This window comes from Ornithodoros turicata, chromosome 10 (genome assembly GCF_037126465.1).
Source record: "Ornithodoros turicata isolate Travis chromosome 10, ASM3712646v1, whole genome shotgun sequence".
In the NCBI taxonomy this organism is placed as follows: domain Eukaryota; kingdom Metazoa; phylum Arthropoda; class Arachnida; order Ixodida; family Argasidae; genus Ornithodoros; species Ornithodoros turicata.
Window position 1 is genome coordinate 26,530,767 of NC_088210.1, and position 12,587 is coordinate 26,543,353.

The 12,587-nt window shown below is 43.8% G+C and overlaps 1 protein-coding gene across 2 annotated transcripts in view; it reads right to left on the reverse strand.

The window, feature by feature from the left end:
- LOC135371277 (3-hydroxy-3-methylglutaryl-coenzyme A reductase-like) overlaps positions 1-12,357 on the reverse strand; it is a 62,372-nt gene extending 50,015 nt beyond the window's left edge. For both annotated transcript variants that reach the window (XM_064605377.1, XM_064605374.1), the window contains exon 1: positions 12,004-12,357. The gene's annotated coding sequence lies outside the window, so the exon portion shown is untranslated. The remainder of the gene's footprint in view (positions 1-12,003) is intronic.
- Positions 12,358-12,587: the final 230 nt, after the last annotated feature.

Here is a 12,587-nt window from a genome sequence, read left to right on the forward strand (position 1 = left end):
CGGGCTAGCCGTGAAAAAGTGGAAAAAAAAGGAAAAAAAAAACGCACTGAAAAAGTAACAGCACAAACGAATTTTCGCATGCTCGCAGTGGGATCGACGAGGAAAGTAATTAATTAATAAACTGAGTTAGAGCACGGGTTAAAAAGCAAGCGAGCTGGTGGCGTAGGTCCATATAGCGAAAAAATCGCGACTATAATAAGGATGAAAAAAAAAAAAAAATCGCGCACGAACATGTCTCGAACACTGTATAATGTGCAAAACAAACTTGTCACCTGTGTTCGAGATCCTTGTTCGTGTCCTTTGTTCTTGTCACTGTCGTATATAAGTCTCGGGTTCATTTTCTACTTTTCCGCCTTTTTGGTTATGGAAGTCGACTTAGACCGTCGAAAACTTTTCTAACTCGAGAAATGCGCTTCCGTGCAGCATCGTAAACTGTCGAACACATCGCTCTGTTGTTTTTTCTTTCTTTTTTGTATCAACTTTTCTTTTTTATATTTGATATTCTATGCATGAAATGTAATTCTCGAAAGCAAGTGTGGAACACCTGGTTTCTTTTTCGTTTCTTGTCACTCTTTCTTACTGACCATTCACCATGGAGCCTTGCAGCGCCTTTCAGGCATTTCAGGTTTAATAAATGAAATGAAATGGAGTATAGCGCTGGTTTCGACAGAATTTAGAAGGCACTGCAGCCCTATCGCTTGCGCTCGAGGACACACAACAGCGTTTACTATGGGAGCGTGCAGCAAGGAACACAGTTCGACAATCAGACCTCAAGCTTAGGACTACAGCTACAGCGTATGTCATGCGTAAGAGAGATTTCTTATATCTAAGGCACCCACGTTAGAGTACACACCTCTGTATATGCAATGCAAACTGTATACTTCATGAGACTCGTAACTCCAACATGCATCGAAGGCACCATAAACATCGTTCAACAAAAAGAGCAAACTATGAGGCTGGGTTGCTGGCCGCACGTTCGGCAAGTAGTTCACGTGACCCGATCTCTTACGAAGAACTTCGTCGAGTGTTAGTACACCGCTCAGCCGTTGATAATCTCCACTAACCTGATACTGACGATGCACATCCACTTCACGGTTCTCCACGTCCTACTCCCGATGCCCATTTCGGCGCAAACTCGTCACAAAAAAAATGTTCAAAAGAAACTGTCCTACCACGGCGATCCCAACTATACTGCAATGCTGGGCTCTCGACACCTTATCAACCCCACTCCTCGTGCCCCAACCTTTCCCGTTTCAGCTACCGGTGAGAAAAGCAGCAGCTCAGGATGCGCTCAGACATTTTTCTCTCCGCGCCGTCTTTTTAAAATGAAACGTACGTGATTGGCCCTCGTCTAGCTGACGTCACGACCACTCGCTTTCCCGTTGGCGCGCATGGACACACGCGCGCGCGCGCGTCGCGTCCACACGCGCAAGTTTCGCGCAATATGGTCGGACGCGTGACATTTCTCTGCCGTCACGTCTTTTCTTTGTCCTCCGTACATGGAGGGGCCCGTAGGTGCGCTCGACAAAAAAGTCCACGAGGAAAATTGTGCTGCTCAATTCTCGGGTCACGGAAACTAATATATTGTCGTGTATATATATATGTTCCTTTTTCCTTGAGTAAACATATACGTCCTGAGAAGCGTCATTCAGGATGTTTGACGAGTAATACCTCGAAACTACAATGGCTACAAAACACCAACAACGGCTTAGTGAATGCTCATGAAATTATACACCTCTTCTCCTTCATGCGTATTTATTATTATTTTTTTACATAATAAATGATTTCTCTGTAACTGCGAAAGGGTTTTTTTATGACGTTGTCGTGACGTCAAAACATCGTGAACGTTCAACCGTGCACGTCTTAAAGGCCCTTGGCGAAAACGCATGCTTCGAAGAACTGCCCATCACTACAAGTGCACGCATAAAGACACACTGATGAGATTGGCACGTGAACACAGACAAATTCCAGACGACAGGCACGGAATTCGTGACAACGTAACGTAACGTAACGTTTCCGAACTACGTATGAAATATGACTCCTTTTCACTGCAAAACTGTTCACGTAAGCGATATTTCTATATGGGGTCATCTCCGTATTTCAAACAAAAGTGTCACCCAAAGTATCGCGTTACTTTTCTTTAGTAACGGTAGCGGTACTCCGTTACTTTAAAAAATAAGTATCAATATCGGTATTTCGATACTTTTTACTCAAGTAACGAGTATCGGTATCGCGATACCATATTTCGGTAACGGGTACAACACTGCAGGGATGGCCATAAATACACTTTTCGGGTATTTAAATATAAATACAAAATACTACATGCTTTCACGAATTTAAATACTGTAACTACTTCCGTAAATACTTTGAGCAGTCCAGGCACATTATTCATTTAAATTATTGTGTAAATAGAGCCACCTGTGGATGCACATCTGCTGCACACAGTGCCCACATATTCTTTATTTTATCGTGGTGCAGTGTAATGATTTCAGCATTCTGCGTGAACCGGCTTTCCATTGAACGGAAACATCTCCTTGAACATGAGAGAACTGATGAAAGGAAGACAGGACAGAGAGGGGGGGCAAGAACCGATGACGGCAACTCAAGACCACCAAATGAACTTGTTATCGCTTCTTCCACTTTCTCAATGTGGAATAAAGTGTTCATTTGCTGCTTTTGAGTCGTCGTTGTCGGTTCTTCTCCCCTGTCTGTCCTGTCTAGTCCTCCCCACCCCCCACCCCCACGCTGTTCCTCGGACTCCAGGAGATCTTTCCGTTCAGTCACATACACCAGCTTGCTTGCCTCCTCTACTTATGTTCATCGACTTTCCATCTTCAGCAACGACAGTGAAAAACTCCTCGTCAAAAATTGTCTGACGCGCTGCAGCCACTGCCCGGAGTTCCCAATGAATGACTGAGTAGAATTGTCGCTAACGGTTGCATTTTAAGGGTTCCCTTTAGACGGCAAGCTTTGTCAAGTATCACAAGAGGGTCGCGAATCACATTTTTCCCAAACTGGTGTTCTTATTTCTCTCCTCCCTTCCAGGACTGAAGCAACGGGGGCGACAATGCCCTCATTCGCGCATCGTACAGTTTTCGTAGAAAGACGGAAATCCCCGAACACGTGGGGATGAGTGACCTGTAGACTCTAACAAGATACCCTTCATCACGAGAGGCTAATAATGTGGAGAAGCCCACAAATACGGGAGGATGAGATATGTGTATTTAACTGTATGTTAAATATAAATACGTCTAAAATGGTATTTTAATATAAATATAAATTCCTTTTTTTTGCCTGTAGTTAAATACGTATTTTAAATACATGTATTTATATTTTAAATACTATTTAAATACAATGTATTTATATTTTAAATACTATTTAAATACAATGTATTTATATTTTAAATACTATTTAAATACAATGTATTTATATTTTAAATACTATTTAAATACAATGTATTTAAATACTGCCCATCCCTGCAACACTGTTTAAAAATCCAACTTCGCAAAATCAAACTCGTCGAAATAAATAAATCTTTCAAAATCCATCCTTTCTGATTGGTGGACAGCCGAAACTTTCTATACGTCCTCTTCGGAAAATAGTACCGTCTTCAATGAAATGAGCGTTCATCTGAGAACGACAATTTCGCTCTACTGGAAGTGGGTTGTGTGCAAATTTTCCGTGACTTATATTTTTATTTCTACTCTAAAGGAGAACAGTAAGGAGGAGGGATTCGAAGCGTCATCTAGCTTGAACCCCTTGCTATGACTACGTAGGCAGCATACCCCATATGGGAAAAACAAGGGAACGAATAAATGAAGGTAACAACACTAATCCCTTTATGCCATGAGGCCTTCCAGCGTATACATATAAGAACGGCATTGTTCCACTAGCTCAGCTCAGGAATGTGTGTTATTTTTGTATTCATACGCGTCGTCGTCTAACCCTCAAACTGGATATTTCGATTTCCTCAACTATTCTAGGGAGAAACATAGTTAATTATGGAACAGATATGCATAGAGAACGTCAATATTGCGGATTTCGTTGAACGCAACACTGTGCAGCCCATAGACAAACGTACGGCAGAGTTCTCCGCTAGGCCTAACTACGATTTATTTTGTCAGTGCGGATTTTAAGAGCGTGGATTCTTAAATGGTTTATTTCAGCAGAGGGATTTTGACGGGTGGAATTTTAAGCGTGGATTTTTTAAAGTTTTATTTTTAAGCGTCTATTTCAGCATACATCAAGACTTGCGCGCGCACGCGTGCGCGTGTGTGTGTGCGTGAGAAATAAGAGACGGGCGGATAATTGCAACTATCCCGCAATACTTTACGCAGCAATATAAATTTATCTCATTACAAAAATGGCGAGGAGCGCCTTTCCAACGTAACTTGCGTTTGTGCGAGGACTCGCATCCGTTTGACGCTCCTATAACTCGGTGCTCTCTTACTTGCGCTGTGCCAGAAAAAAACAAACGATTCTGTGTATATATAAAGAACATTGATAGGACCACATACGTGCAAAATTTCAAGAACAATACTGGTTTTCCAGCAACAAGAGCTCAAAAAACGCCATTTTCTGACAGGTGAAGTAGCCTACATTTCACGTAACTGAATCGTACATCAGCACGTATAGGTCATTCTTTTCTGTACACGTTGATATCCCTTACGCGTCGCTGGCCCGACCAGAAGCCTTGTGACAGCGTCCGAGGAAGTGCAAGCGAAAACTGTCGTGAACGCCGAGTTTGCTCATTCTTATCTGCCAAACAAAAATACGCACCACGATTCCATTCAACTACGATAGAAGCCTATATACCTGACATCTTGGAGAAAAAAACGTGAGAGTGTTGCCTGGAAGCGTTGACGAGAAATAAAATCTTAAAATCGCCGTTGCTGAAAATGTAGCGCTTCTCAGCGCCACACTCAACATTTTCTCGATTTTTGTTCACGTCATCCATGGCACGTAGAAAAAAAAAATAAAAAAATACTGTTCCGTTCTGGAGCTGGTGGCAGGCTACAGCATATATTTTTTTCAGAGAAAATCGTCGATGACGTCCCGACGACCCTGCCTGAGTTGGGATGAAATCCACACCGTGTCGGTGCAAATAACATCCCTAACGGAGGAACGCTGGTCGCACTTCCTCGATAATTATAACGTTAAAAAAACAAAAACAGTTACCGTACACAGGAAGGCACGTAAGCAATCAAAATGTCATCCCAGTCATCATTAAGACTATACCGAGCCTGTCACCACGAACATTTCCCCGTAAGTTTCACCATACATTCCTCATAGCGCCCAGTTATTCGCTGAGCTTCTTCGGATTTGGTTAGCTCTTTTTCCGCGGTGGGCCTATCACACTTGTAGTATACAACTTAACAATCCATTGCAAACTATTTCCTCGAACAGATATGCACAACCTTCAACAGACGATGCAAGGTCGCACACCGTATACCCTTCGCGAGCGAGCGGAGGAAAAACCGAAACCGAAAATGATGCCTCGCTCAAGCGCGAGCTCGCGTGCACGCATGCCCAGGAGGGCAGCCCCACGGGGGACGTCAGGGAAAACGGCGAACGCGACACCTTGAAGATGCGTGGAAACGATCGCCCAGAAGGAAACAACTCGCGAGACTAATGCGAGACTAGGTAGCATATATTTGGCAGCAGAGTGAGCGCTTGCTGCCAGTTTAAGACAAACGATTGATTATTGGCTTGCCATTTTTATCTCGCGCTCGCCTGTTGTTCTCGGAACCTGAGCGTCGTTCGCTGTGCAAAGCTCGCGGGTCTTGAAAAAAAAAAAGAAAAAAAAAAAGAAGAAAGTTGGACAATAATAAATAGAACTAGTATACAGGGTGTTTCGCCTAGAGTGATAAAAAATTCTAACTGTCGACGTACTCGTCGGATTGTGGGACTTTCGGCAATTACCTTCTGGAAACTCTTGTCGCCATTGAGGAAGGCATTGGACAATTTTTAATTTCTATTTCCATTTATTTTCCTTTTGCGCTACAGCACAATTGGAGGAGGTACGCCAAAAGGCAGCAAACGCTGCTTGACTAGGGCAGTACCCCCTTGCATTTGGCGTCCGCAGCAGCAAGTCAAAGAAATTGCATTAAGTTTCGGCATTAATTGAGGGAAATTTATTTTTTTCAATTGAACTTTGAAAATTGCCAAGCGAACCTCACTTTTTATTTACAGAAACATGAAGTCCTCCACGGATAACCTCAGACCCAACAAAAACTATGCACAGTATCGCAACAGAAATAGTCTTTAAAAAATAGTAAAAATTCCACTTTAGCCCCGCCGGCTTGATTGTCGCAAAGAAGAGCGCACGGAAGGTGCGTGCAGAGGAAGAAGGGTTCCCGCATCTTGTTTTACCTTTCTTTCCCCCGCTTCGACCTTGATGCTGGTGACAACCGTCTTATCGCAAAGAAGGCAAACCACTTCCGAGACACTTCCTCCTATAGACGCACATTTCGCGCGCGCTTGTTTGCGAAAATCAGGCAGGCGGGGCTAAAGCGTAATTTTTAATAACTTTTTCGACTATTTCTGTTGCGATACTGTGCATAGTTTTTGTTGGGTCTGCGGTTATCCGTAGAGGACTTCATATTTCTTTAAAAAAAAGTGAGGTTCGCCTGGCAATTTTCAAAGTTCAAGTGAAAATAAATAAATTTTCCGCAATTAAAAACTGTCCAAAGCCTTCCCCAATGGTGGCAAAAGTTTCCAGAAGGTAATTGCCGAAAGTCCCACAATCCTCCGAGGAGTACGTCACTAGTTAGAATTTTTTATCACTTTAGCTGAAATACCCTGTATACACTTCCAGCTGGAGTGTCGCGTGTCATCAGGTGACAAAAATTTTCCGTTATTGGATACTCTACCGTCCATGTTAACTTCCAACTTGCCGGCTGCATCGCGATGTTACCCACGTTTGTCGGCGTCCGTATCCTAATTTTGCTATACACCCCGTTCAACAGCCAGGCTGATAAGACCCCAAGGTAAAGCGTGACGCAATCTCCCGGCTAACACATCAACCCTGGAATCAATCGAGACTGATGATGCTCAGTTGGTTAGGCAACACATACTCGCCTAGGAACACTGTTCCACGGCTAAGAGAAAAGAGAAGACAGAGAAGAATAAACAAAAATATAAGACAAATGCAAATAAGCAAAAGGCTTTTAAATGCCTAGAAAGCTTCAGCTAATAAGAGCAACGCCCTCCACAGCTGGCGGGCCAATGACGATGTACAAACGATTAATTTTTTTCCCCCGTGCTAGCGCCGCGAAGCAACTGTGGCTATGAGCGGCGTACAGATGTGGACAGATGGAGAGAGGACAGCAGGAAGGAGTGGGGGTTAGTATGCGTCCTGGGCAGACTTCATGGGGAACTGTGCCGAAATTCGTCTGGAAAGTCTTCGAAAATTCCAGGGAAAACCTCAGACAGCACAGCCAGTGGTAGGATTCGAACCCACTACCTCCCAGTCTTCAGCACGACCTTGGCTACCACATTACGAGAGATTAATGTTCCAACCGCGAGGCCATGTTCTTATGCGCATACATTACACTGACCGTCAACCGTGCGTTTTCCTGCGATTATTCCGTGTTTAACGGGCACATCAAGATAGGTCTCTCTACTGATCGGCACTACGCGGGGGACCAACTCCAACACCTCCGTTCAGAACAATACAGGAGGAGCCTTTTAATTCGTTCCATTCCTGTGCTTCCAAAATTAATGAAGCTTGCGGTATGCCGTCAGTCCTGTCGAACTAGTCAGCTTATCCTATATACGGGAAGGTTTTTGAAATACCACGTACTGTCTGTTGTTTCGCAGCGGCTGTGTATGGTCACATTATGACAATAAAATTGGAAGCCATTGCTGTTAAAACATACATATCGTCGTGTCCAACCTAAAAAGCATACTGGCCTCCCCCACACTCATAGTGGAAATAAAATCGCTATATCAATATGAATAAGAAATGCACCCTACGCGTGTTCCTATTGGCTGCAGCTGTTATAGCCGCATCACTCTATGTCGCGACAAGTAGTGCGCCGACACCGAAACTACAGGAGCTCTACAGGCGACACCTGGTGGCGCCGCACTAAAATTTATTCAGCGGAGCAACACTGTGTGGGGTAGACGAACTTCATTTCCTGCCGTTCATAGACTGAACACAGCTAAAGATCCGTTTCCACAGTTCAAGTAGGCTGTACCAGTCGTGCTCTGCCGCCGACTAACGTTTCACTACGGGCCAAACCTCGAGCTCTCCTGCGACTCAACAAATAGTCCGTACCCTATATAAAACAGGCCTTTTCCCCCCACGTACCTCTACCCCCGACGTGAGCATCCTCGTACGTGACACTCACGCGAAAGGGAAGAACGGGAGCAGACGACACTATATTCGTTCAGCGTGTCAGCACCACGATCTACTAGATTATAACGACCATGTCAGGCGCACCCCTTCTATGCGCCGCATTTTTGGAAGGTAGCGGTGGCGCTTCTGATCGTCCCAGTTATTGCTTCCTCAACTTCTACAATACTTTGTACTTCAGCTTACCTTAGTCTTTCTGTACAAGCGGTGGACGTTCCACAGATGTTTCATTCTGAGGTTGATTATCATCATCATTCTACGCGTTTTCATAGGGGCTATCGCTGTCGTCTGCTACGGTAGTCGTACACACGCTTCTGCGCGTTCAGAATTCAAATTTCCATCGTCCAATCATGTTGTGTCGATCAGTAGCGCCCCTGGCGGATCGTGCGGACAGGCTCCTCATAGGGTTTCCTGATTGTGACATGGTCGTTGTAATCTAGCAGGTCGTGGTCAGCACACAGACGCTTCTTGTGCAGAGTGTTCTCGTTGTTCAGAAAGCAGTTATAAACGTGATACAGGAAGGTAAGTATACTCAGCATCTGTCGCAATGGTATCAACTGCAAAGAGTTAACAAACTCTACAAAGCAAATTTCCGTTGCCGCGATGCGGAGAAGCTCAGCGGCTCAGTGGTTTTGCCCACTCCCCGATCCCGGGAGAGGACGCTAGTGATTTCCTGGCAGAGCCTAGCCCTGCATAGTACAGGTTGCCTAGACACGTTGTCCTAAGCAAGGAATGTTAAACAGGGTGCGCGGCTTGCGTCGAGTATTAATATACGACCCAGTCACGCATTACGATTGTTCTCTCGAACGTAAAAACGGGAACAGTTGTGTGTGCTGCGTGTGTCACCCTGAGGAGCATCGTTCATGCGCTACATGTAGCGCACAGTGCATCCCGCAACCAGAGTTTGCAAGCTTAATGATCCCTAAACAAACACATTTGTGCATTTGGGAGAGGGAAACGAGGGGATACACTCCTCTCCCGTGCAAAGCACCCAATAGAAACCTTGTCGAAATATATATATATATAAGCAAAATAATAAGATGTGGACGACAGATTACAGGAAAATTAACAAAAACTAGTTTATTTAGTGGGTAATCTAACAGAAAGATTATAATATACTATGAAACGTCGACCGTGCTTTTAAACGTTTCATAGTATATTATAATCTTTCTGTTAGATTACCCACGAAATAAACTAGTTTTTGTTAACTTTCCTCTAATCTGTCGTCTACGTCTTATTATAGTACTTTTGCTGAACTTCGCAGCCGTCTGACATACCAACCTTTTTAACCTATATATATATAGTATATAGATACTCATGCAACGATGCGACAGCACAGCTTTTTCTCTCTCATTATATATATATATATATTTGTTTTCTGGCAACTGGTTCGTTCTATTAGTATACCTTTTCTCTACTCACGATTTCTTGCACTTCCATTTCTTTGTTCTCGTTAAAGGTAATTCGTTATAACGCGATGCAATAAATTTCCTTTAAAAAAGAAAAGACTGAGAATCGCGCAGTACGCGAAGCTGCAGCCCGATCTTGTCCTAACAATTCGTTCGCTACGCAACCACGCTACGCGGACCACGAATGCTCCTGCCCCGGCCGCTTCGTCCGAGCCAGCCCGCCGGGTCGGCTGACGTCACGCCCCGGATCACCTGATTGGTACCTGCTTCGTCAGCCACGGTGTGACGTCAGCCTTACTCATACGGACGGTGCGCCAGGTATTCAAGGCCATGTGCTGATTAAAAAAAGGCTCGGATCACCCAGGCTAACCTAAATTCAATTTAAAGGGTCAACTTAAATTCGAGTACATCATCGGTAAATGTAAACGAACACAGAAGGAAACTAACAATATATGCAAGCTGGTAGGACGTGTTTTATCTTGCAAAGGAAATCACTCTATAGCAATGTGCCTAAGATATCCAGCAATAAACATGCTGGGCCAATGTGCCCATGTAGTGATGATGGTACTGAACACATCTGTACAAGCTTAGGCCAATTTGAACTCTGACACAAAAGATGTAATAACATCACACAAGAATGGAAATGTGTGATTTCTGCAGATACCAATACTTCTCGTGAGCCGCCTCTGATAACGACCATGCAAGGGTGCAACTCACAAAATTTAAAGGCAACAGAAAATGCAAAAAAGAAATAAAAGTGTCCAGAAAGACCCCGCAACATCTGAGTGCGTAATGATTCCTTGCATTGCTGTGCCATTACAATATCATGAACACAGTAAGCTTTTACAGACACAGTTGACCGAGTGCGCTTGTTAAGTGTATCGGTACTTGGACAGGTTAATTAAAAGTCAAAGTATGCACGGGGTCCAAATAAAACGCAGTCTCAACTTAGCAGTAAATCCTTAGTGCAGTCTCTTTTGACGTGCTTAGTTAAGCCCTCCGAACGCAGTGCCACAAGAAATGACAATTCATTATTACCGTACTGAGCGAGCGATGAAGGAATTTTAAAATGCCTCCAGCGCAGAGTCATTTGATGGATTAGCTATGTACCTAGATCCTATTTGCGCACTTGGGTACACAAACATTCGGTTCTGAAAAAAATGTTGTGATAAGCGATAGTCAAGCATAAAACTGAGAATGCTAAGCTTGTGCATAACTTTCTGCCTGTACGTTTAAGTTGTCATACACAGGGATTTTCCTAGCACCCCCCCCCCCCCCAAAAAAAAAATATATATATATATATATATTGCAAGCCTCCTCCCAAAAATACCGACCAGAAAGGCAAAAAAAAAAAAAAAGTCACAAACGCAGCAGATATGGGCGTCACGCCCCCCCCCCCCCTTATCTTGAGATGAAGATCCCAGAATTATGCCTGGTCATATAGTATCTTGCAGTATAGATTGGGTTGGACGAGATTAGATGTCACTGTGTGAGGGGCGAAGTCCTACTTTATTTTCAAATGACTGAATCAGGGGGTAAAAATATAGGTGGATGAATTTGCTAAGGTTGCATGTCAACCGGTAATTTGAAATGGCACACATGGCAACCTCTGAAAAGGCAAGATCCTTGTCATGGTTCATGACTTCATATAAAATAACATTGCACCTCCATACGTTTAGCACCGAATACGTTTGGAACAACAGCTCATACTCAGCAAGCTTTGCTGAGTATGAGCATTACAAGCCGCGCGTAAAAACCCTTTTCTTGGAACGAATGCAAAGCATGTTTATGCATCGTAGAAATCGTGCTATTGTTGGCGATGTTTCTAGACAAGTTACACAAAAGTAATTGCAGAAGACAGCTATGTCGCGAGCAACCTTCGGGTGAGGGGTCGCCCATCGTGGACGCAGAGGTCACCAAGTAATCTGCCCAAGCCGGTTACTATTTTACGCTGCAGTAGAAGAGCACAGTTCATATTTATTCTTGACATAAGTCATGTCACGTTGTGACGCAACTGCTTTCAATTTATTGCCTAGCCATGAACTTTGGGCAATGCTTACTGCGGTCGCAACACGCGTGCTACCACGCCGGTTTCTTTATTACGACTTAAATTGTATAGTTTGCTCCTGTGGCCCACTGGGAAAGGCTTGTATTATAACGTTGATCGCACGTGTGCTGGCAGAAAATTCATTCATTACGTATAGCAGATGTACACGTACAGGTGGATCCACTAACCTGAATCTGTCGAAACACTTGTGTCAATGACGTTGAATGCCTGTCGAAACGTCGCTTTTCACTGGAAGTTGCTGTTCTCCACTCAAGTTTTGGTCTCTGTTTCGCACTATGCCGGTCACAAACAAGCACAACGCGCATAACTGCAGTTACAGGTCACATCTATTTCGTGGACTCATAGCGGTCTCTTCGAGTGAAGTGTCGTAACAAGCAAAGTCAAATGCTTTCCAGGAACAACTAATATATACAATAACTGTTTGCAACGCTTGAAAGCCTTAGGAAACAGCTATAACTACGAACTTTTTTGCAGACGTTAGAACATGTTATAAACATACGCCGCCATTAGCGGCCACCCCCAACAGCGATGACGATGCAGATGAAGCTGTCCGAGTTTACGTAAGTTTTTGTGGAAATACTAAAAAAGAATCAACAAATAAAACGCACGGTTTTCTTGCTCTTGAACGCGGAAAAATATATCAAGAAAAAGCGTGCTTTGCTTGAACTGAGAGCAACATCGCAGAGGGCATCATTCACCAAATCCCAAAGTACACAGAAGTTACTTTTACGTCTTATATACTGTCCCTACT